General features: G+C 51.2%; 1 pseudogene across 1 annotated transcript; it reads left to right on the plus strand.

Moving 5' to 3' along the window:
- The first annotated feature begins 24,051 nt into the window (after window positions 1–24,051).
- Window positions 24,052–25,263, plus strand: LOC144727520 (protein S100-A1-like; annotated as a pseudogene). The gene is made up of 3 exons (XR_013587404.1): window positions 24,052–24,125; window positions 24,287–24,469; window positions 25,025–25,263. The product of XR_013587404.1 is annotated as a protein S100-A1-like (transcript).
- Window positions 25,264–25,790: the final 527 nt, after the last annotated feature.

Here is a 25,790-nt window from a genome sequence, read left to right on the forward strand (position 1 = left end):
CCCTGGCCATGCCTCCCTTCTCGAACCCACTAGCGGGTTCCAGGGGCTTCCAGACAAGGTCTCTGTGACCCTTGTCCCAGTTCCTCCGCCCTGCCGACACACCCGCATAAGTGCTCACCGGCGTGTGTACTGCTCGTCCACCGCAGTTGCCGTTGCTGGGCAGCAGACGGCGCTATTACACTACACTAGTACAGCACACCGGTGTGTTGGAGAGTAAACCCACATCATTTACAATTCGAGTACGACGTTTCACCAGTAATTACAATGGTGTGGGCTTACTCTCTAACACACCGGTGTGCTGAACTTGTAACGAATTGGCATGTTTTGTTTAAGTGACAACCCTTACTATTTGCCTGTCGGGTGGTGGCGGGTTTAACGACATTTATATTTACGCGATCTAACCCAAAAACCTCTGGATATTGGTATATTACTGTACATTGTGTTTATACTTTATACTGTAATGTTGATTTGAATCAATCACTAAATATACACGTATCAATCCTCCCGTCCTGGGAATGAGACAACCACATTGTTCATCAGCAAGGAATAACCTCACTACATCTCTTCCGCACATGCTCTGTGAGCCTAAACTCAACTTGAAGATTCCCCTTTTATTACAATTACATCATGACCAGTAACCAAAGAAGTGATACACAAACAAGCATAACCTGATTAACCTTTATTTGAGTTAAATAAGCAAATTGCACGATTTTAACAAAGGCAAATTATTGTCAATTTATGAACACAACTCTCATGCATTCTTTATTAACCGACTGAACTATGTCCCTTTGGGGCACGTATAAAAAAAAAATTCTGCTGGTCCATTTTCAAGACATTATTTCATTCAAACAGCAGCTCTTTTGGCAACTATAATGCACGGGACCTTATTGCCAGGATCTGTTCGCCTTTTGGCATTCTCTGGTCTGACACTGGTGAGACTCGGCCCTAAAGAAGGCTGTCTTTGGTGTAAGTCAACCAGTTTCAAAGACAATTAAAATGTTATCAGAGCATGTTTTGTTTGCATGTTTACCACAAGTACCGTGTGGCTAATGCGAACTTGATTCCTTGCAAAATGTATCTATTTGGTGTTTGAACATCTTAACACCTGTTGTATTGCCATAAAAGGAAAAAACCTATTATTGATTTCATAACTTTAATGAATACCTACAAAAATAATACGTTTGCATCATCACACATGAAACTTCGTATGGTGAAAAAAAAACGATGACATTACTATAATCTCACCAGCGTGGCAGCAGGGTGGGTTAGTGGCACAACCTACGTTTGATTCCCGGCCACAGCTAAGTGGAGCGTGACCATCTCAACCGGTTCATGGCCTTCCCACCACCAACTAATACAGAGCACCGTCAACAATGTGGGGAGGCCTTCATCATCCTTTCATATATCAACGCTCATATATTTTTTTTACATTGCACAGATTTTTAATATTTCACGAAATAATTCCAAATTTTGATATAGGTTCAACGTTGTCCTCTTCAGCCATCTTCGGACCTACAGATATGACATTGCTGGAAGACGATCAATTCTCGACTGCGGGCGACTGCCGAAGACTCACGTTTTGTACGGTCTGCGACGAATCCAAATTCCTGCTCAATTTTAAATGCATCGCCGTCCTTCTAAGGGCCGGGACTGAGTGGACCAGTGGCCGGGACCCCAGGACCCTGGCTGGGTCGGGTCAGATAGCCTCCGCTAGGCCCCCCCCCCCCCCCCCCCCCCGAGCCGCAGGGCTGAGATATAGAGTGGTCCCAGTAAGAGGGCCACGATAGCCCGGAGGCTGTACCTCCCCAGGTTATCGGGTGGAAGGGGCCGTTACCTCTTTGTATTAGGGACCCTGTGTTAATTATTAAATAAACGTGTTGCCTCTAAAGAACCGTCTCTCCTCGTCTTGGACCTACTACACATTCACGCGAGCTTTTTACAATTTCACTCTCAGACAAAAACCATGGCAACTTGTTTCTTCAGTCACTTCCTGTTGATTCGTATTTTTCAGCCATAAGGTGATTTCTACTTAAGCTATTTTGGTAAATCGCCCTGCGCTCCCTCCGCACTCCCTAAAACTCTCCCAATGCCTAACCCTTCCCCTCCCCGTTAAAAAGTCCTACAAATGTACCCCTCATTCACAAAACGTGAAGTTGTAAATGTCCAGGATGAGTCAAATGTGCAAGAGTGAGTGAGTGGGTAAGTGTTGTGATGATGCGGCAGAGAAGCCTTGAGTACCTTGAAGACTCGAGTAGCAATGCAATGGCAACTCTGATTTGCACAGTTGGCTACGTACTGTGCAAAAGAAGTTCCACATACATACAAATGAAATCGAGTCGATGTGAATTATTAAGACAATTTATTTACATATTGACTTTCGTGACTGCAGGAATTCATATTCTTTGGGTCTTTCGGTAAAGCCACATAGATAGATCAAATAACACAAAATAATAAAGATAAAAATAATAACTATCACGAATTTCGATCGAAACACAAGCATTCGTCATCAGATGAGAAATATCGCGGGAGAGCTGCTGAGAATATATGGTGGGAGCGCTGCCAAGGTAAGGAGTTCTAAAGGTTTGGGATGGGTGTAGCCCAAGGGTCAGTGGGAGGGGCTAGAGATGAAATTGCATGTAATTGTAAGATCGGGTAAATCTTGACAAACGAAGCTGTGGGGGTGGCCATTGTATTGTGAGAGATTTAGCATGTCAATGTAAGAAATTTGATTGTCAATGTAAGCTCGGAGAGAGCTCGGCAAGAGCATTGCGACATAGAGGTGGACAAGGATGGCAGGCCGCAATTTACTAATACAGCTAACGGTGGCTGTTAGTGAATGTAACTCAAAGAGTCTAAAATAACTGATAACATAGGTAGGTAGGGAGGGAAAATCACAGCCAGTTTTGACCTAAACTGGTTAATAACGTCCTTCCAATGATTGCTCAGTTTGTACATTTAGAAGCAAATTTCTTACATTTGTAGAGGAGTAGAGGAGAGTGGTGGCGTCGTGTGCGCTGTCCGGTGCAGTGACATCACGGGACGTGGGGTCGCACGCGCTGGGCAGTGCACGTGACGTCACTCCTCCTAGGGTATTTAAGGGAGACCCCGTGACGTAAGCGGGGTCACTGGAGGAACGGGGATAGTAGAAGGGGTGAAGAGGGAACCAGGGATAGTGATACGTGTTAATAAACCCTGGCGGAAGCCCCTAACTCACCTCCGTCTCCGAGTACCTCCGTCTACTACTCAACACATTGACATGCAAATCTCTCACAATACAATGGCGGGCGCACGGCGTAAGAACCCACCGGCACATCACTTGGAGGGTGCCGAAGGCGGAGAGGAAGCTCCAGCAGTGACCCCGGAGCCCGGGACCCCGGTGACGGTCCCCATGGAGACGAGCGGGCCGGAGCGGGAGGAGTCGGCTGCGGGGAGTGCCAGCTCACCACCGCCGCCAGAGACGGAGAGCGTCCCCGCAGCTCTGCTGCAGCAGGTCCTGCAGGCGGTGGGGCAGCTGACCGTTAGGTTGGCCGAGGTGGAGGCGCGGACGCAGCCAACCGGCCCGCACTCGGGACGGGAGCAACCGTCAACCGCCATTGTTGAAACCGCCGCCGTTTTCCCAGAGACCGCTCCACCGGAAATGGCCGCCATGTTGGCTGCGACGCAATCCGCGGCGGCCATGTTGGTTCGGGAGCCGTATGCGGCTGCTGCTACGGCTGCGACGCGGCGGCCGGCGGACATTGTTGCTGCGACGCCGCAAGTCGGCGCCATGGCTGCCATGGCGATCGCGACGCCGCGTCTCTCCACCGACGCGGCCGGGGTTTCTCGGCACGCCGCTCCTGCGGGACCAGCCGCCGGCGACGACGCGGCTCCACATCAAGCTGCGCCCGCCGGGGGGGCCCCGGGTAAGTACGCGCGTGCCGTCCTTGCCGGGCCGCCGGGGTGGCCAGCGGCGGCTGCCGCTGCTCCGTACATCGCCGTGCCGCCGGAATGGGCCGCGGGTGCTGCCGCGGCTCCACCTGTCGCCGCGCTCATGGGGCCGGCCACCGGCGATGCCGTGGCTCTGCACCTCGCCGTGCCTGCGTCCCTTGTCATGGATGCCGCCGCGGCTCCGTGTTATACCGCCGCGTCTTCGGCGTGGCCCGGGGAGGCCGCAACACCGTGGTGCCTCGCCGCGTCGCGAGAGGTTGCCGCGGCTACGGCCGCTGTCCCGCACCTCGCTGCACCGGCGGGGTGGGCCGCGGGGGCCGCTGCGGCTCCGTGTTATACCGCCGCGTCTTCGGCGTGGCCCGTTGAGGCTGCAACGCCGTGGTCCCTCACCGCGTTGCGGGAGGCTTCCGCGGCCACGCACCTCACCATGCCTGCGGGGTGGGCCGCGGACGACGCCGTGGCTTCGTACGCCGCCGCTGACAGGTGGGTCGCGAAAGCGCAGGCGCCTTCATACCTCGCTGCGTCTACGGCGTGGCCCATGGGGGCCGCAACTCAGCCGCACTTCGCTGCCTCTACGGCGTGGCCCATGGGGGCCGCAACTCAGCCGCACTTCGCTGCACCTACGGCGTGGCCCATGGGGGCCGCAACTCAGCCGCACTTCACTGCGCCTACGGCGTGGCCCATGGGGGCCGCAACTCAGCCGCACTTCACTGCGCCTACGGCGTGGCCCATGGGGACCGCAACTCAGCCGCACTTCACTGCGCCTACGGCGTGGCCCATGGGGGCCGCAGCACCACCACACCTTTCCGCGTCTCCGGCGTGGCCAGGGGGTGCCGCAACACAACCGCCGCTTGCCACGTCTCCGGCGTGGCCCACGGGTGCCGCAACGCTGCCACCGCCGCACCACGTCGCGTCTGCCGGGTGGCCCGCAGGTGCCGCTTGGCTTCCACACCTCGTGGCGCCGCGCGGCCAATGGCAGCGCCGGTTACCCGACGTCGCGCCGTTTGTCGCGCAAGGGGGCGACTGGTTGACCTTCCAGGACCGGTTCGACGCGGCATACATGTCGGTCGGCTGGTCCATGGAGGAGGCCTTGCCGGCGCTTCCGACCTGCTTGGACGAAAGGGCTCTGCAGGCCTTCAAGTCCATCCATCCGGCCAATCGGGCTACGCTCCCGGCGGCCTATATCCAAATGGCCAACGTTTTTGAGCCGCCGTCCTGCACGCAGCTAAAGTTTTCATTGCGGCGGCGGGAGGAGGGGGAACTGCCGCTGGCCTTCCGCTGCTCGCTCCTGGCCCTGGCGCAGGCTGCATACCCCGACCTGTACGGCAGGGCACTTGATTCTATGGCCTTGGGGAAGCTGCTTGACCTGGCAAGGGAGCTAAGAATTGCTCTGTCGATCAACAATGATCGGCAGATCACATCCTTGGCGGTCGCCGAAAACATTCAGGCGCACCTCTCCCTCCGCCAACGGCCTCAGATGGCGGCGTGTGCGGGGGTCCCGGCGCCGGACGGGGGGGGGCACCTCTCAGGGGGTGGACACCCTCGCGGCCCTGGCGATGCCCGATCGTCGAGGAAGGGGGGCGGGTGGTCGCCGTCCGGAGCAGCGGGGGCGGCCGGGACCTTCCCGTCCGCAGGAGGCGGACACGGTGGCCTGCTTCCGCTGTGGTCAGCGGGGCCACATTGAGCGGGGCTGCCGGAATGCCCCGGGGGCCTTTGGAAAAGGGACTCCACCTTCTCCCAGACCCTCGTTGGCATCGGGTCCGGGGCCCCAGGCGAGTACGCGACGCATCATCTGCGCGGCCGCTCCCTTCACCTCATGCATCTAGCGGGGCTAGGGCCCATCGTCATGGGGTTGTCCTCGAAGGGTCGGGTGCACCATCGTCATCACCCCCTCAATGGCCCAGACAGACCCGCCACTGGGATGCGCTTGCGCATAGGATGGTGGCGGCAGCTGCCGGCTCCTCAGCGGTGGCAGGATATGTGCAAGGGGTGCACGTTCGCCTCCTGGTGGATACGGGGGCGTCGGCCACCATTTTTGGGCTGCTACCCCGCAGCGTGGGTCCGTTAAGGCCGGTTCGCGGGGCTTGTGTCGCCGCGAACGGCGGCAGTTTGGGCATCTTGGGCCACGTTGTAGCGTCGGTTCGGGTTGACGAGATTGAGTTGGCCGGGCCTATTTTGGTCTCCAGGACCTTGGCAGTGCCATGCCTCTTGGGGACCGACTTTTTGTCTAGGATGCCCATCCAAATTCTCGTTGACCAGGGCTGTAGGGAAATGCCGTCAGGGAGGCGGCTGCAATTCCTACAATCGCCTACCGTCCTGTCTCCCTTGGTCGCCGGTGTACGGGCCTTGAATAAAGCGCGGTGACCGTACCACCGGCGTCACAAATCCGGATACCCCTTAGGTTGCGCAAACCGCTCGAAATGGGCTCCACGGAGACGGGTATCCTCCTGTCCCCGTCAAGCTACTTTTCAAGGACGAAGGGGTTGGTGGGCGCCTTGACAGCCGTGTCGGGGGGCCAGGACTTTTTTTTGCAGGTCCTCAATTCGGGACCCTTGGCGGTCGTAGTCCCGGCCGGCGCCGTCCTGGCACACGCGACCCCGGCTCCTCCACCCGAGAGCGCTGCCCCGGATGGAGGGGTCATGGCGGGCGTGATGCGCACGGGGGACCCCGACGCATCATGGATCGCCACGTTGTGCGACGAGAATGCCTCGTTGTCCTCCGGGGAACGTCGGCAACTCCGCGACCTCATCGAGCGGTTCACCGATGTGTTCAGCCAAAGTAAGTTTGATCTGGGTCGCACTACTCTTTTGGACCACCACATAGACACGGGCGACGCGGCCCCTATTCGACTTAATTCCCACCGCTTTAGCCCAGCGGAAAAAGATCATGTCCGCTCGGCTGTCGAGGAAATGTTGGCGGCGGACATCATCTCCCCATCTACTAGCCCTTGGGGTGCCCCCATTGTGCTAGTCAAGAAACGGGACGGGAGTCTCCGGTTCTGCGTCGATTTTCGTAGATTGAACAAGATCTCGGTGGCTGATGCATATCCATTGCCTCGCATGGATGATTCCCTGGATGCCCTCTCGGGCACGCGGTTCTTTTCTACTTTAGATTTGCTCTCCGGCTTCTGGCAATTGCCACTGGATGAGGCCTCTAGACCCAAGACAGCGTTCCGCACGCCCCAGGAGTTGTTCGAGTTCAATCGGCTTCCTATGGGTCTCCATTCGGCCCCGGCCACCTTCCAACGTCTCATGGAGATGGTCTTGGCGGGGCTGCAGTGGGAGTCTTGTCTAATCTACTTGGATGACGTTATTGTTTTTGGCCGTACGTTTGGCGAGCACTTGCAACGCCTTGAGGCGGTGTTCGTCAAAGTGCGTGCTGCTGGCTTGAAATTCAAACCCCAGAAATGCCACTTGCTACAACCATCGGTGAGGTATTTGGGACACATTGTTAGCACGTCAGGTGTCGCCACGGACCCGGATAAAACGGCTTGTGTCCGGACGTGGCCGACTCCCACATCTGTCGCGGAGGTGCGTAGCTTTGTTGGTTTCGCATCGTACTATCGCCGGTTTGTCCGCGATTTTGCGACGATTGCGAAGCCACTGCACGCCCTTTCCACCAAAGGCCAAAGGTTTCACTGGGGCGCGGAGGAGGAGGCGGCTTTTGCGGCGCTTCGCACGGCCTTGGCGGATGCGCCGCCCTTGGGGTACCCGGATTTTTCGAAACCCTTCCTGCTCGATACCGATGCCAGCGACACGGGAATTGGGGCTGTCCTGGCCCAGGTGGTCGACGGGGTTGAGAGGGTAGTAGCCTATGGCAGTCGCGTTCTGTCCCCGACGGAACAGCGATATTGTGTGACCCGGAGGGAGCTTTTGGCCATAGTTTATTTTGTTCAGTTGTATAGACCATATTTGTACGGTAGGCTGTTTACGGTCCGTACCGACCACGCGGCCCTGCAATATTCGCTGAAGATTAGTCAGCCCTCGGGTCAGCTGTCTCGCTGGCTCGAAGTGCTCCAGGATTACCCCTTTGATGTAATCCACAGGAAGGGGACACAGCATGGAAATGCGGACGGTTTATCCCGATTGCCGGCAGGCGGCGGGTGTGCTTGCGCCCTGGGCTCTAGCCGTTGCAAGGCCCCAGGGGACGCCGCGGCCCAGTTGGTCGCGTCGGCCGAGGCGGCCACCCCTCCAGGTGCGGCGGCGCCTGCGGATTTTGGCCTTGGACTTCCCCGGGAGGTATGGTCCAGCTTGCAGATGGAGGATTCCTCTCTGCTGAAGCTACGGCGCCGTGTCGGACATAAGGCCCGGAGCTCAGCTTCGTCGGCTGCCCCGGCGATCGCCGTGCATGACGGACTACTCATGCGTTAGGATGCCCAATTGGAACGCTATTGTGTGGTTGTGCCCACTAGCCTGCGTGGTAAATTAACCCGAGCCATTCACGAGAAGCTTATGCACCTTGGCTACCACAAGACCTTATTGACCCTTAAGCGGGACTATTACTGGCCGGGTGTTGAGGGTGACGTGGCACTGATTTTGAAGGGTTGCCACGACTGCGCGCGAAGGCCCCAGTTGTCCGGGACCGGGCCCCGCTGCAGTCCATCCGGGTTTCTCACGTTAATGAGCTCGTGGCGCTCGACATTTTGGGGTCATTCCCTGCATCCCAACGGGGCCACAAATACCTCTTGGTGGGCGTTGAGTACCTCACACGGTGGCCCATGGCATAGCCTTTGGTCGATCAGTCGGCCTCTTCTATCACCGAGGCCTTCGTCCAGGGTACGTGTTTGACAAGGGCGCGCCGGAACAATTGTTGACTGACCAGGGGCGGAATTTCTCGTCTAGGTTGCTCAAGGAGGTGTGTGACCTCCTTGGCACCAAGAAAATCCGCACCTCGCCCTACCACCCCCAGTCAGACGGGATGGTGGAGCGCTTGAACCGCACCCTTACGTCCATGCTGTGCCACCAGGTGAACACGTCCCAGTCAGACTGGGACCTGTTCGTCCCGGGGGTCTTGGCGGCATATCGGTTGGACCCTCATGCCTCCACGGGATTTTCGCCTTTTTATTTGATGTACGGTAGGGAACCGGAGCCCCCCGTGCACGTCCAGATGGACGTTGGCTCCTCCAAGAAGGGGTCGGCGGTGCCGACCCCTTTGAAGGTCGCGCTTGACCGGCTGCGCGAGGCGCGACAGGCCGCTGCCGAGAATTCCGCAAGCCGGCAGGCGGCTAATGAGCGTCTGCCCAAACACCAGGCAGCTGGCCTCCCGTGGGTAGCGGGTCAAAAAGCGTGGCTGCATTGTCCCCAGGTCCCCGTGGGCACATCGGCCAAATTGCATCGCCCTTGGCAGGGCCCCGTGGAGGTTGTGGAGGTCCACCGGCCGCAATGCGTCCGGATTCGGTTCGGTCGCCGGCAGTGGATAATGCACCCGTCCCGGCTCAAACGTTATGTTCCATCTACCCTGGGGGATCCACCCCCAATTCCGGAGCGGTCGGCTGATGATGTATCCGGCGTGCCTGACCGGCCGGGTCTCGTTGATGGAGGTGACGTCCGACCTGTGTGTGTGCCCCCAGGCCCCCATCGAGTGAGGCCGACAGAGACCCCCCGGTCACCGGAGGCCACGGCGGTGGGCCTGTTGCCCGCTGACGGGCCACCTGCACGGGTGGCGGACACCGCACGGGGGAGCGGGCCAGCAGCGCATACCCGCTCGAGGGGATGCGGCTCCGGTGACGGCCCTGATGGCCGTTCAGCGAGCCCAGCCCCTGGCGCCCGTTCGGCGCTATCCGGCGGATGAGGCCTTCGGGCTCTATTTGTTTTGTTTTTTTGTTGTTATGGTTGTTGTTGCTGTTCTGCTTGAGGGGCCGTGCTGCCCTAAGGTTGAGTTTTCTAGCAGCCGGTTTTACCTTCTGGCACACGATCTCGTGATTATTCGGTCTTCGGTCCGGTGTGGGGCCCCGCTTGCGGGGTGATTGCAGCCGGGTCGGCTGTTTTTTTTCACGGGGGGGGGTGATGTAGAGGAGTAGAGGAGAGTGGTGGCGTCGTGTGCGCTGTCCGGTGCAGTGATATCACGGGACGTGGGGTCGCACGCGCTGGGCAGTGCACGTGACGTCACCCCTGCTAGGGTATTTAAGGGAGACCCCGTGACGTAAGCGGGGTCACTGGAGGAACGGGGATAGTAGAAGGGGTGAAGAGGGAACCAGGGATAGTGATACGTGTTAATAAACCCTGGCAGAAGCCCCTAACTCACCTCCGTCTCCGAGTACCTCCGTCTACTACCCAACACATTGACATGCAAATCTCTCACAATACAATGGCCACCCCCACAGCTTTGTTTGTCAAGATTTACACGATCTTACATTTACATGCAAATTTCATCTCTAGCCCCTCCCACTGACCCTTGGGCTAAACCCATCCCAAACCTTTATAACTCCTTACCTTGGCAGCGCTCCCATCATATATTCTCAGCAGCTCTCCCGCGATATTTCTCATCTGATGATTGCTTGCGTTGCGATCGAAACGTCGTGATATTGTTTTTATTTATATTATTTTCATCTTCTTCTTGGTTCTTTTGGTAAAGTCACGTAGAATGGAAATAAATAATAAAAATAACACATAATAAAATAATTCTCACGACGTTTCAGCCACAACGCAAGCAGCCGTCCTCAGGTGAAGAACAGGTCTGTCGAGAAGACAGAGTCTGAATGACACACCCCAGGCTTGGAGCGTCTATTTAAGCTGGGATGGAGGGGGGAAGAGCGCCTTGACAAAATAATTTGCATATCAAGAGGAATTTAGCATATTTATGGGAAATACAGATATGCAATTAGTACTACTTGTGAAATGCGTAGGTTTGGTGGGGGGTTTAAAGTCATATTATGCCCGTGCATTATGCGGGATTAGCAGCATCAAAGGGAGGGGATAGGGGTAACATTAATAAAGGGAAGGAATGTTAATAGTATGTAGCTGCAGTAACTAAACCACCACGTAAACAACTAAAGTATAAACTACATAGTATCATCAGTATACTAAATATACTCTCCAATAAGCTGAGCTACTAACAGTAAGACTCTGTCTTCTCGACAGACCTGTTCTTCACCTGAGGAAGGCTGCTTGCGTTGTGGCCGAAACGTCGTGAGAATTATTTTATTATGTTTTATTTTTATTATTTTATTATTTCCATTCTACGTGACTTTACCAAAAGAACCAAAAAGATGAATCCCTGCAGTCACGAAAGCTTTAAATCGAAATTTTCATCTTCATCATTTTTTATTATTTGATCTATCTACGTGGCTTTACCGAAAGACCCAAAGAATATAATTTATTTACAGTTTAATATCATACGCAGTGTTGTAACCCTCCACCACCCGACACAGCCAATTAGTCACATAAACAAAAAGCCAATTAGTTACTACTTCAGCCCACCAGTATGTTGGAGAGTAAATCCACAACATTTACAATTTGAGAATGACGCTTCGCTGGTAATTTCATCCAACATCATCGGGCAATTTGCCAGAATAGTGAAGCAATCCACCTGTTTCCGGTCTTAAATAGAGGAGGACGACATCATCACTGAACCCAATCACATTAACACTTACGGGATCTCACCCAAAAACCCTTATTATAAATAATGTTGGTCGCGAAAGCCTACGTGTGTATTGGATTAATTGCTTATGTGGCAGATGCTATTTTGTAAAGACGGGACGTAACATTAGCGTAAGACTAAAAAAACACTAAAGAAATATTAAATACTCTCAAAAACAACTGTCGGCAGTTTCAGAACATGCTTGCCAACAATGACACTCAATCGATTGTGATAACGTTTAATTGTTGTGTAAAACTAATTATTACTAGCCAAAACTAATTCGAGAATCCATTTAAATTGAGAGAAATAATTTTAACCGCTCTGACAGCTAGAGGCTTAGTGCGGCGTGAAAGCATATTTTTAAGTAATACATCTTACAATTACAAAAAGAAACAGATATTAATTAACTGATTACTAATCTATTATATAATTACAATAACCCCCCCTCCCCTCCACCACCTCTGATCTCTGCACCTGATTGGGTTAAATGATGATGTCGTCCTGCTTTATTTAAGACCGGAAGCAGGTGTATTGCTTCAATATTATGGCAAATTGCCCGATGATGCTGGATGTAATTACCAGCGAAATGTCGTACTCAAATTGTAAATGTGAATTACTCTCCATCATACTGAAGTAGTAACTAATTGGCGTTTTATTTACGTGACAAATCCCTCAATAATTGGCAGTGTCGGGTGGTGGAGGTTTACAACACATTTATACTTACGCGATCTAACCCAAAACCTTTATTATGAATTTATTTACAGTTGCCAATACATCCATCAACAGAGGATGAGGAGGATGAGAAGCGATCTCCCAGAGGTCCCCAGGGGAGGAACCGCATCCGTAGGAGGTGCCGAGCCAGCAGCACGCTCCATCTCCCGTCTCGCGGGGAGCAGTGGACTCTCGTCCCAGCTTACCAGTCTCGACTTACGCAGGGCGCAACGTTGATGAATCTGTGGAAGGGAAGGAACGTTCAGTCGCATGGTCAATTGGTATCCTCCCTTTTCCACTTGGCACACGCGAGCCGAGCCAGCATTGGGGGGGGCTCCCACGGCACGGGGGTGAGAGAGACAGAGAGAGGTCCCATGTCTGTGTGCACGCGTGTCTCACCTGTGGCCGTACATCTGCTGCACGAACCCCGGTGGCTGCTGGTTCTCGTACATAGGGGAAACATCTCCCCCCCGGGGCTGGGAGACCTGTGAAGGAGACCACCATGAACATCAGCTCGTTGAGAATGCCAGAGGCAAACGCGTGATTCGCTCACATATCCGAAACCGACGCTCCGGGCTTAACAGCGAACACCTTAACATGGCTTTCATTGCATGTGTGTGTGTGAACGCGTATGTGGGTACGTGTAAATGTGTATGTTATTGGGGAGCAGCAGTGTAACAGTTAGCACGCTGCTTTATGAACACAGTGACCCGAGTTCCAGTTAGCGCGCTGCTTTATGAACTCAGTGACAGAGTTCGATGCTCCTCACGGCCAACACCAGTGACCATCGAGCCTCAAATTTGTACTTGGTGCGTGTTTAAACATCGCCACTCGGACACAAAAACTTGCCCCAGAAGTTTGTAAAGGCTGTACATGGGATCTGAGTCTTTATTACAGGTCCAAATGTGTTTGCATATGCAAGTCACTCCCTACCGATCCGTGGCCAGTCTTCCAATGGGCTGATGGCACCATGACCACTATCCGACGTTTGCTCGATGTATCCTGGTCGAGGGACAGTGCACCCTGTGGCTCCATTACTGTAGGGTCTGCGTTCACGAGTTCCTGCAGTTGGGGCAATAGGCATTCAAGACACGGCCAATATCCGGCCACGGGCAACAGGCATTTGCCAAGGGGCCATTCTCTACAACGTCCCGGTGATACTTTGCCTCTTGAGAAGAAAAATAAACCCAACACACTCATCAACAACACTGTGGCCTAGAAATGAAAAAAATATATATGGCGACAATGTTCATACCTGGTGACAATGTTCATACCTTTTGTTTTGGACGTTAAATAATACTTAAATCATTAATTTTTGGTAAACTACCATGATTAAACTACACTAACCCCAAGATCTAAATGCCTCTAGTAAAAATAAAAACCTTTCAGCTTTTATTTAAATAAACATTTATTGTTCTGGTCCTATTAATAATTTCGTATGACTGACATTAAGAGAGAAGTGGAATGAGTTTTGCCACAAGAGTAAGAGGTTGGCGGGAAAAGAAAGTTTGAGAAACACTACAGCGACATATATTCACCAGCTGGAGAGGCGGAGGGGTGGAAGGGTTGCCCTGGAGGGAGCCATCATCACTAGAATCGATGGCCGTGGAGTCTGCCAACCACTTACAGCACTCCGACTGTGCCAGATAACCACTGCTGCCGCCGCCGCTGCTGCCTCTGCCGCTGCTGCCACCACCACTGCTGCTGCCGCCGCTGCTGCCGTTGCTGCTCCCGGTACCTGCGAAGTGTATGGTCATGCTGGTGTTACTCATGGTCACGCTGCTGCCATATCACTAGTAGAGCCACTCGTCCGTCGTGTGGGTGAGGAGGAAGGCCGTCGATTCATCCACAAGCGCGACAGGCACATCCCGGTCCATTGCTGCCTGGGTGGTTGTTCCTGCGACAGAATGACCCCACCTTCTCGTCACTCGCGTGCTCCTGCGGTGCACGAGAAGGTGGCATCACACAACTACTTTTCAAAACCACTTCGATGAAAGCCTCGCTGTCAACACTAGGGGCACTGCTTCAACACCCCTTACCTTTAAGGATGCCACGTTGGCAAGAAGTTAACCATCCTGCCTGGTATACAGCAGCGTGTGAGTTCTCGACCCTGACCCCTGTGGTATATATGCAGTTTGCATGTCTCTCCCCGTGGTCACATCGATTTTTGTCCGAGACCTCCAGTTTTTCCCTCCACACACATTTAGAATCAACATCAGGCATTTAGCATCACCTGAGACCGTGCGCCGTACCCCTCCACCCCTGTCCCTCGCAGCCATGCCAAGTTCAATCCGCTCACCTGGTCTGCTGACCTTGTGGGGCCAGATCCTATTGCGCCTCCATTTGATGACAAAGGGCCATTTGGACATCTTCTTTTGATCTGCTGCTCCCGCGCTCCACTCCTTCTTCTTCTTTTCCTCCTCCTCCTTCCGCTCCTTGGCGGCGGTGACCGCGACTCTGTCCCACCACAGATCCTGGAATAATTGGCGCGTTCTCAACCGGGTCTTAGCTAGTTTATCCTCGGCCTTCAGGAGGGTGTTGGGTATATGCCCCCTTTTTATTTTATTTTTATATTATTTGTTAATATTTTTTTTTTGAATTATTCTGCCAACATATAATATCGTTTTTTTAATAGACACGGGGCAACGTGAGAACGGACACGCCCCCACACTCCCACAGATGTGCGCACACATCATTTCAAAGGAAAGAGGGCATGAAAGAAGGGTAATCAAGATCATAAAAACTCCCCGAATTTCACACAGGAGGAACAAGGGAGGGGGGAATGGCAGGCGGGGGGTTGGGATGACACCCTCTCGAAAAAAAAGCCGTGCAGGGCCGGGCACCACGGAGGAATATATAATTATATTCTTAACAAAGAAACAGCATTGACGACAAAAAGCACATACGGGTCTTTGAACCATGTTTAATGCACAAGTACCAACTTAGCCATGAAGATTAAGCAAACAGTACCCATCCTCACTCCAATTGGAAATCAGACTACAGTCTGCACCAGAATCGCGACTCATCATTGTTAATTAAATACTGACATTATTTACCTTTAAAGGATTTCTACACGGCCGGGCCGAAGCATCAAAGAATAATTATGGCATCTATTTCGCTCCAAAACAAAGATCCCTAGCCGGGATATCAGATTAAATAATCACAAGAAGTAAAATAATAAGTACGGAATTAAAGTGGAAGAGGAATCAAGGGCGGATAAGGCTCTCAAAATTAACCAAACACAACATCCCATGGGAAGCGAGCAACACGACCGTCTTTGTCTTTCCGAGAGGATCTCCACACGCAGGCACAAAAGCGAGGAAACGACCCCAATAAAACTCCCGGGCAATGGCTCAAAGGAAATTAACACGCTCTCGGAAATAAATAAATAAGCGCATGCGCCGGGTGCTTCCACCGTGGAAACAACCGTCTTTGTCTTCCCACAACACGGACAGCAAAAATTGCACACGTGAGGAAATAACATTTCCATGAGAGATCGGGTCACGATGAAACATCGGGAACACGGTTTCGGCATAACTGGGGCATAATGGAAATAAGTCGCATTTCAACTCCCAAACCAAAACAACTTAAGCTGTGTGAGACAAAAGATATGATCCCGAGCAAGGGAGGGAATAATTAAGCTCGCTTAACGCGTAGGTTTTCGCGACAAATATTATTCAGTAACAAAACATGGATTCGAATATTTCTTTTATATATATATAACTCGACGCGAATCATCGGTCTGACTAATGAATAACTCCGGTGGCGCCGTCACGAGGCCCCCACCCCCCCCCTTCCAGAACGACACACAGCTGTGTCTTCAAAGCTAATAAACACACGGACAAACACGCACGCGAAACACACGGACGGACGCACACGACACACACACACACGGATGCAGATGGTCCCACCCACAGGAAGGTTTTAGGACATACTTTGAACAACTCGGGAAACTGAGGGGATTTTCTCAATATAAACCGAAGGAAAATCCATCCAAAATATATCGCCAGGGCTCTGAGCCCCATCTCGTCGCCAGGGCAGATCATCCGGGCCACGGGCCCCAACTCAGATCGTCAGGGCCTCTGGCCCCACCACATCGTCCGGGCCACGGGCCCCATCTCATCTCAACGCCGACAACGAAGAAGTTTTCGTCATCCAGCAGGACGAGGTTCGCGAGGTAGCGACGCGCCGCTAGAAGCCGAGGTCTGCACCAACTGAGAAGAATCGCTACCCTGAGTCGCAGAGCTGCGAGTGAAGCCAACAAAGACGCCAACGTCCACCCTGCCACGAACGAAGCATCGCTCCTCGTCAGAGTGACGACCAGCGAACAACCCGCAGGAAAGGCGGAGATCGCTGAACGAGCGCCACCTTGCGCCACCTTGCGCCACCTTGCGCCACCTTGCGCCACCTTGCGCCACCTTGCGCCACCTTGCGCCAAGCGAGCGCCAAGCGAGCGCCACCGCGCGCCACCGAGCGACAACGAGCGACACCCAGATCGACCCGCATCAACCAAAACCGACTCGTCATCCCGCCGTGGAGGAAAAGAGTCAAAGCCTTCTGGACGAGCGCCGCCGCTCACCTCACAGCGGAGAAAGTGTCAGCTGACGCTCGCACAGACAGCAGAGAGGTCGTATCGCTTCCCACACACAGACTCAAGGAAACACAGAGGAAATCTTGTCAAACCAGTTTCCTTTGTCTTAGAGTCTCGCGGAAGAATTAATTAAAACCGAGCCAAATTCGCTCTCCCGCAACACGCCTCACCCACCATTGACTCCAACCTTCCGTTAAAAGGATTTCACACTTGCCGATGAATCTATTGACATATACTTTCGCCTCTTGGGTATAATAAGTGATTTTTATTACCGCAAAATGAAGTGTGTAATGCTTGTTTTCAAACTCGGCCAGTCGCCGATTGTGATCGATACAAAAATGAACTAATGAGATGCCTGGTTGTTAGGAGGGTTTTTTAGTCATTCAGTTCGTTAAATGCATAAGAGTTTTGAGTTGTTCTCGCAAATGCATAAGTGTTTATTCATTCATTTTAGTCAAATGCATAGTCTCGTAATTGCATAAGAATTTTAGTTATTCATATTAGTCGAATGCATACTATAGTTCAATGCATAAGAGGTTTGAGTTATTCAATTTAGTTAAATGCATAGTTTCGCAAATGCATAAGTGTTTATTCATTCATTTTAGTCAAATGCATAGTATCGTAATTGCATAAGAATTTTAGTTATTCATATTAATCGAACGCATGATATCGCAAATGCATAGGGGTTTGGTTATTCATGAATTATTGACGCATGTTTGACCTGCATGATAGAATGTCACATGCTTGTTAGAATAAAATTGCTTAACACCAACTGTTCGAGTGCTTCTTTCCAAGTCCATGCAAAACTATCTTATTTTTGATAACTGTATCCTGTGATGAGATATGAACTGGTGACTTAAATATCATAACACACACTAAGATAATCGGTAAACGTTTAATCAATGATCATCGTGTTATCCTGATTGACATAACTCTGGATAAACGAAGCTGAGCCAAATTATCACAACTGCTCACATTAACATCATCGCAAGCATCCGCATAAATTACTACGATTATCTCCGTGATTATCATAATTTATGCATATAATTACTCACACCATCATAATTTATGCATAGCAATACACACATTAACATAATTAATGCGATTTGCGCATTTTTCGGAAAATTAATAATTTTTATTATTTTCATCAAAATTTCATAACCCGACACATACAACAAGGGCCTTGTCGGCCGCCGATATACGCGGTCCCTTCCGACAACAGCCGCCCCAGCAGGACGGGCTGGCCTCCTCCGGCAGGCCGTCGTCGGGCGAGAGGTCACAACGTGTCGCGGTGGGCATGTCACCAATATCCGGTTGTCTGCAAACGCAGACGGAACACAGGTGGGGTCACAGTTGCTCGCAGGCCATCGTGCCAACAGTCACGAGCTTCTGTCACTTTGCAATCACACTCGAGTCAAGCGAAATCAGAATCTCTATTCATACTGGAGAAATCCGATGAGCTATGAAGCTATTTTTCACAGATGTTCAATTGGGGGCGGGTCAGAACATTACAACAATACCAAACATGATAGGAGTGCAGAGTGTAGAAAAGGTAAACAAATAACTAAAAAATATATACAAATAAAACTAAACTAGTTTCATCCTACCAGGTAAACTCCATTTAACATGTAGGCTTTCGCGACCAATTTCATCCATAAGAGGTTATTTTTGGTAAAATTTGGAAATATATAAATGTGTCGTTAAAACCTGCCACCACCTGACACAGCCAACTAGTAAGGGTTGTTACGTAAACAGAACATGCAAATGCATCACTAGTACAGCACAACGGTGTTTTCGAGAGCCAAGCCACAACATTTACAATCTGAGTACGAAGTTTCGCCCGTAATTACAACTAGCTTCATCAGGTGACAGCCAGATTATTGGAGAAGTCCACCTGTTTCGTACCTTATATAAGGGCGTAGATGTGGTGACCACACTTCTTCGCTCTTGCGCAAAGTGGTGGGGGGGATTAATGAGTCAACGTACATTATGCATGCGTGTTATGCGAGCCCTTTGATCTTGTCCTTCCTGTTCATTGTGTATTAAAATAGCCGTACAGTACCAACGGATATTCCCTATTGAAGTATGGTGGCTTGTATAGGCATGCATTTAAACAATGTATTATTTGATGATTCGCTTCCAAGCAGCACTAAGTCGGTAGCTATCCGAACGGTTAAAATTATTTTTACAGTCGACCCTTCCACATCGCAGGGGTAGGGGCGCAGGCCGCCCGCGATCTGGAAAAACTGCGTGAATTTTTTTGGTCCCCTTGGTTCCCTTGGCGAGCGAAGCAAGCAGAATAATAGTCTAGTGGCGTAATTTGCGCAGGGTTCGCAAACAGCAGTTGCATTCATGTACGGGGTTGCAAACAGTGCGGTCAGTTCAGGACGAGCAGGTGCAAGCGTGAGGCCTGGGAGACAGCAGACAGAGACACCAGCAATTAGGGAAAGAGGCAGTGATTGGCTGGCTGCAAATGCAAACACGGAGGCGCCAAGAAAGCAGAGATAGAAGCGATAAGGGGGAGGAGCACGTGCAGGAGACACCGGAAGGATGCCGGCTTAACGAGGGCCACCTGAGGACACTTAATGAGGAGGGGGATATATGGGGATGTGTGAAGCAACGGGAGTTGAGTTGGTTGGAGATGAAGAAGTGAGAAGTCAATACAAGACAAGTCCGGGACCTCGCCCTCCATTACCTCGTCCTCCCCAGCGGTGTTGGCTGAACCCCTGCTCGGGGCACGCAAGGTTGGAGGTGTGGGTGTAGTAACAGGCTAGCGGGGGAGAGGCTCGTGGAATCCTTAGTGTGAGTGTGATAGGCTAGCGGAGAACAGGCTCGCGGAGCCAGAGAGAGATAGAGCGTCCGTGACAGGCAAGCGGAGTGCGGAGTAAACAGGCTAGCGGAGCAAGAGAGAGTGAGCTCGGAGTAGCAGACTAGCGCAGCAAGAGAGGGAGACTTCGCCAGAGGAGTACATGGTGTTGAACGTGAGGAGCACCCGTGTGGGATGCTTCTAATAAAGTGACACAGGAGAAAAAGAAGTTGTCCGCGTGAATAAACACCACTACAATAGTATAACAAAAGACAGTATCAAATTTTAGTTAATTATACAAATATAGAGTACAGTATTTGGTCATACAGTACAGTGTACTGTATTAAGGTCATTGTTAAGATATCTCTACATTTTCCAGCCTTTGCGTGTCGTCTGCTGGCTTTCGCATTCTTTTCATAAACTTTAACTTTTAACAAAATGTTACTTTTCAAAAAATCTTGTATATTTATGGTATTAAAGGATTAAATACATTAATATTATCCAGTACTGTACATATATTTTATGCATTTATGAGTGACTAAACTTTTTGTGTGTCGTCTGCGGCGTTTCCAAAACTCCCAAAAACTTCACATTTTATTTCTTATGCCGACCCCGCGATATATCGAAACCACGATGGGGAAAGTGGCGAGGTAGAAGGGTCGACTGTATTTCTTTCAATTTCGATAGATTATCTCATTAGTTTTGGTCAATAGTAGATCGTTTTAACAGTTGTCAACAGTAGCAGAACACGCGTGCCAACAAGGACACTCAATTGATTTTGATGAAGATCAAAGGGCTCGCATAATGTGCATGCACAATGTACGTTGACTCATTAATCCCTCCCTCCCCCCACTGCGCAAAAGCGCAGAACTGTGGTCACCACATCTACGCCTCGATATAAGGAACGAAACAGGTGGACTTCTCCAAAAATCTGGCTGTCGCCTGATGAAGCTGGTTGTAATTACTGGCGAAACGTCGCACTCAGAGTGTAAATGTTGTGGCTTGGCTCTCCAACACACAACCGGTTAGTGCTGTACTAGTGACGAATTGGCACGTTCTGTTTATGTGACAACCCTTACTAGTTGGCCGTGACTACACAGTTATATATATACGCGATCTAACCCAAAACAACCTCTTATGGCAGGTAAAGCCCACTGAGCTATTCGCTTCTTTTTCAGAAGCAACCTGGCCACAGATGATAAGAGGGGGGCCATCGTGATGACAGGGGACGTCGTCAGGAGCTGTGGATGAGGAGAAGAGAGCAGCAGATGAGGACAGAGCAGCAGAAGAGCAGAGCGCTGTGGATGATGACGGTGGTGGTGGGGGATTAAATGACTGGAAGCCTCCTCGCCTGTGTCCGTGTGTTGGTGAGGAGTGTCCACTACCAATAGAACAGCAACTCGTGTCTCCCTTCTGCGTCTCCATGTGTCTGCCTTCTGTGTCTCTGTTGTGTGCCCATGTGTCTACGTTGTGTCTGTGTGTCCCCCGTGTCTCCCTTGTGGTGTCCAAGTGTCTCCCCCCCCTCACGGTGGTGTGTATCAATGTTTGTCCCTCTGAAGGCAACGCCCGGCCTGACATAGACACGGCCACAACAGAGTACCCGGGTGTCCTGTGCAGGGATGTCTCACTCACCCACTGCTGAACACATCTCACAGCCGTCTTTGTCTCTCCCCAGTGCCGTCTCACGCTCACTCACCTCGGTGATGTTTCTTCCATCCTTCGACCGTCGTCGGCGAGGTTCTTCACTCAAGCAGGGACAGCGAGTCGAGTGAGAAGGCCTCAGGGAGTCTCGGAATCTCGGAGAGTCGCGGAGTCGTCGGCTTCAGCTTCTTCGCGGGAGACTTGAATCTTCAGAGTGGGCGTCAGTTGGTCATGACGTCACTCGACGGTGGGCGGGGCTTGTGTCTGTAGGGGGGAGGGGCTGCGGGGGGGGGCTTGTGGGGGATGGAGAGGAGGGGCGGGGGGCTTGATCAGCTCGTTGGTTGAGGCGTGCAGTGCAGAGGTTTGCGGTTTGAGCCCGTCAGGTCGCCCTGGTTAATACTACGGGTGTATTCAAACTAAACTATTTATTTTATTTTACCAGGTAAGGCAAACTGAGCTACATAGCTCTTTTTACAAGCGATCTGGCTATCACAAATGATAGCTCAACGAAGTGGCTTATCGAGTGGAAATGTAAAGCAGACAAATACTCGAAGAGCATGTTGATTGTAAATGTGAAAGGAACAGAAACCCAGAAAAAAACTCCAGGTGATCACAGGAAGATAACATGTAAACTCGAAATATGCAGCAGGCGTTAGATTCGGGATCAAACCCACGACCTCCTGCATACCAGGCGAGGGAGATAAGATCTCACCACGACAGCGCCCAGCAAACGAGCTGACCACCACCGCCACGCTGCCTGACCATCGTTGATCGTTCCTTGGGAACGATCGGCTTCATCATTTGCACGGCAATTTATTTTAATTTGGTATTTTTTCTACAGTGATGCTGGCACGCGTAGACCTAGTCTCGCTCATGACGTCACTTTAAGGTTATTTATTTTAGCCGGCCGGTGGTGACTACAAACGCCGGTAATCCAGCACTGTAGAGGCGAGGGTTGGTGGATCGCACAAATGCTGTGAAACTCCCAACCCCTTGGCGTCAATGAGGCACCATACCCTGGCTCGCCAGGAGAAGGCGGTACAGCAAACATGTACGCCCACGTGTTCCATCTGTACGGAATCAAGTTTTACCTCGCCATGCACATGCCGTGGGTTTTCTCTGGGCGCTATGGTTTCATCCCAGACGTAAACGCTCATTATGTGGCCGAGAACACCTTCGTATACAGAGGACAGCAGAGCTGGTGGCTGCTGTCTGCGGCTCCTCTTTCTCTCTCGTCGACGAGAGCGGGCGAATTCCGTGCAACGGCGTCCACACAACTTGTTTTTTTTTTGTTAAATCGCGTGAATATAAATGGGGTCTTAATCACGGCTATCGCCTGATGAAGCTGGTTGTAATTACCGGAGACAACATTGGAATCGCATTCTAAATATTGTAGGTTTGCTCTCAAACACATCAGTGTTCCTAACTAATAGCTAATTGGCAGGTTTTCTTTGCCACTGTTGCAGAGAAACGAAAGCTACCCAGAAGAGCACTTTTGAATAAAGTGTTGCCGTCACATGACCCACTCACGTTTAGGCTTGCCAACTCTTGACTGAAGATATTGCGGGAGATGTTTAATTTCCTTAAAGTATCCAATTAAAAGCTCCGGTATCACCTTAAATTGTCACCCGGAGAATGATGCCAATTTCGGTGGACACTCCCGGACATTGATGGAGAGTTGGTAACCTGATTTGCGTTCTCTATTTGTGAAGCTGTCCAGTCATCTCAACCTACTGTGTGGTACGGAATTGGACAAGAACACAACTCAGAATAACTTCTATCGTCCCCAAATGCTTTTGTTTAGCTGGCCTGCTCTCTCGTTACGATCATGACGGGAAAGAGGACGGGCTGGCGACACAAGCAGGCATAATTTAAGTCGTGTCTTCCTGCTGTTTGAGCAGAAGCAGCAGCACACCTTTGCGAATTGTTATTTCTTTGGGATGTGTCTATACAAAGGCAGAAACCTAAGTGAATAGTTCATTAGCCCTGGTGTCATCGGAGTTGGTTCATGAACTCGCCAAAAGCAAGGGTCTATATTTTCCCATTTTCCAGCTGGGCTGGTTCAATCCTCTGATGGCCTCTTCATAACCTTGGATATCTCGTCTCGGATCATTCTGTTGTCGCAGAATAAACACAACTTTGAAACTTTGATTAGCGCATCGGGTAGAGCTCGTCGAGAGGAATAGGTTGCCATATCGTTCGCCTTCAACAGACATTAAATGACGTCGCAACGGAGTTTATGAGAGAGCCGGGGGCTTATGGGACCCGCTATTATGTTCGTTTGAGGTTAATGATTATATTTATTGAAAAAGTTTTTATAAAATTCAACCCTTATAAAATTCAACGTTTTACCTACTCACTCCGGATTGTGCCCGCCCTCACAGTCGGGCATATTTGCGGAATACACCACGCCGCCATTGACGCTGGCCATTGACCGAGCAACCCAACATTCCTACAAGCTCCCTCCGCAGGAATGTGTTTTATTTCGTCCCCGTGCAAACACCTCCACTCCCTCCATCAAGCGCCCGCTTGATAGCAATGTTGGGGCCTCTTGGCACGCGCCTCCCATGAGTTCATTGTCTGTTGATGTTGTTTCTGCTGTGCTCTGGCATCACGGACTTCCCTTGTAAATTAGCCGGGAAACGAGATAAACGGGACCAATCAAAAAACATCATCACTTAATCGCACAGTGAGAGCGAGCAGGTGTGAGTGGTGACGTCACTGGCCGCGCTTCATAAAAGCCGCAACGGGTGGCAGCAGTCGTCGTCAAAGTTGCAGACGTCTGTTGCAGGTACCGCCACCGCCGCGGTGTTGGGCAAGATGCCTTGTGTAGTGGGGATCTCTGCAACGCGCGGGTTTTACCTGGGTTCGGTGAGAGCTGTGTGCATCGCGGGTTGAGGTTTGGGCCAGAAATTGTTTTTGGAACAAAGCTGGGGCGCTACGTGATCAGTCATTATGGTGCGTAGAGAGGTGCCGTGTGCATTGTCTTCACGTGATTGAAGGCTGTCTCGTTGTTTGTCGTGTCTTCGCAGATTCCACTTGCGTACTGACTCGACCGTGCATCGCTTATGAAGATGAGCGACCTCCATGCAGCCACCCTGAAGCTCCTGTCCACCTTCAATGAACTCGCCCGCGACAGTGCTGTGAAAGATTGCCTGAAGAAGGAAACGTTCAGGAGCTTCCTAAAGGGGGATAAGGGCAAGAGTCTGATCCAGGTGGGATGTGGTTTTTCTATTCGTATGGACCAGTCCCTCGGTTCATCCCATGTTTGAGTCTCTCTTGTTATACCCTCTCCATTCTTCTGTACTAATAAATGTTTGGTTTGGATCGCGTAAATGTCCGTCAAACCCGACCGACAATTTGGTAGGGTTTGTCACGTATACTGCCGATTAGTTGCTACTTTAGCACACTGTTGTGTTGGAGAGTAAACTTGCAACTTGTACTAATGAATACGCCGTTTAGCTGATTTTTTACTACTGGCTTCATGAGGTGATAGCCAGAAATGTGCAGTGGTGTTTCGTTCTTGGAGATGTCTCACTGGGCCTAATCGGGGGTGACTAAACGGATAAGGGGTTAATGTAGTCTTATAACTTCGAATGGACCATTAATTCTGAGAATGCAGGACGTATTGTGGTTGGCTTATTCACAGTTATTCCACGTGGTAGAATGACCGGCACTACCCCGTGTACCATCACTTGCTGTCTATTTTGCCCATGTTCCACAGTCCAGGTCCAGGCTTTTCTAACTCTTGCTGCTTTGATTCCATTCAGAATCCCGTGGATGGGTTCGTGGTGAGCCGCATCCTGAGGGACCTTGGTGATGACAAGGATGGGGAAGTCGACTTCCTCGAGTTCGTGATCACGATCGCGGCCTTGAAATTCTGCTGCCACCCGAACTTCCGAGCGCATCACGAGCGGAATGGCAGGACCCACGCGCTGCGCGCATTCCAAGTGTAACGCGCCTGTTGCATGATACGCATACTATGAAATAAACGGTTTAATCACATCAACGTGGCGTGCTTGTGACCTTGATACTCTAGGAAAATAATCGAGTGCAGTGGTTATCATGCAATGTCCTCGATGGGCAGCTACCAGGATGAGTCTAGCGATATGGAATGTGCCAGGTATCCGTTTCCTGCTTGCAGTTCTGTGGTTTCATAATTGGAAGACTCGATATAGCTGACAACTATGCAACGTAGGATGGGCTGCACTATTCATTTTCATACCGCTGTTTATACTTCGTGTACTTGCGTAGGATGAAACTTTTGATTAGCAAGTGATCTGGATTTCTTGCACATACTTTCCCAACCACAACCCAGCCTTTTGATCTGTAACGTATATCGACGGTAATGCTGTAAGTTATAAATGAACAATAACAACACCATGTATGTATTACCAACATGGTTATCAATATTTACACCCCCCCCCCCCCACCCCCACCCCACATGATGGTACTCAAAGCCACGTTTCCACAACTGCACCATAACTGCAACATGTTGGGCACAACCACCACGAAGGTGTGCTAACGAATGTGGCC

The sequence above is a fragment of the Lampetra planeri genome, chromosome 25 (genome assembly GCF_965212315.1).
Source record: "Lampetra planeri chromosome 25, kcLamPlan1.2.h2, whole genome shotgun sequence".
Lineage (NCBI taxonomy): Eukaryota > Metazoa > Chordata > Hyperoartia > Petromyzontiformes > Petromyzontidae > Lampetra > Lampetra planeri.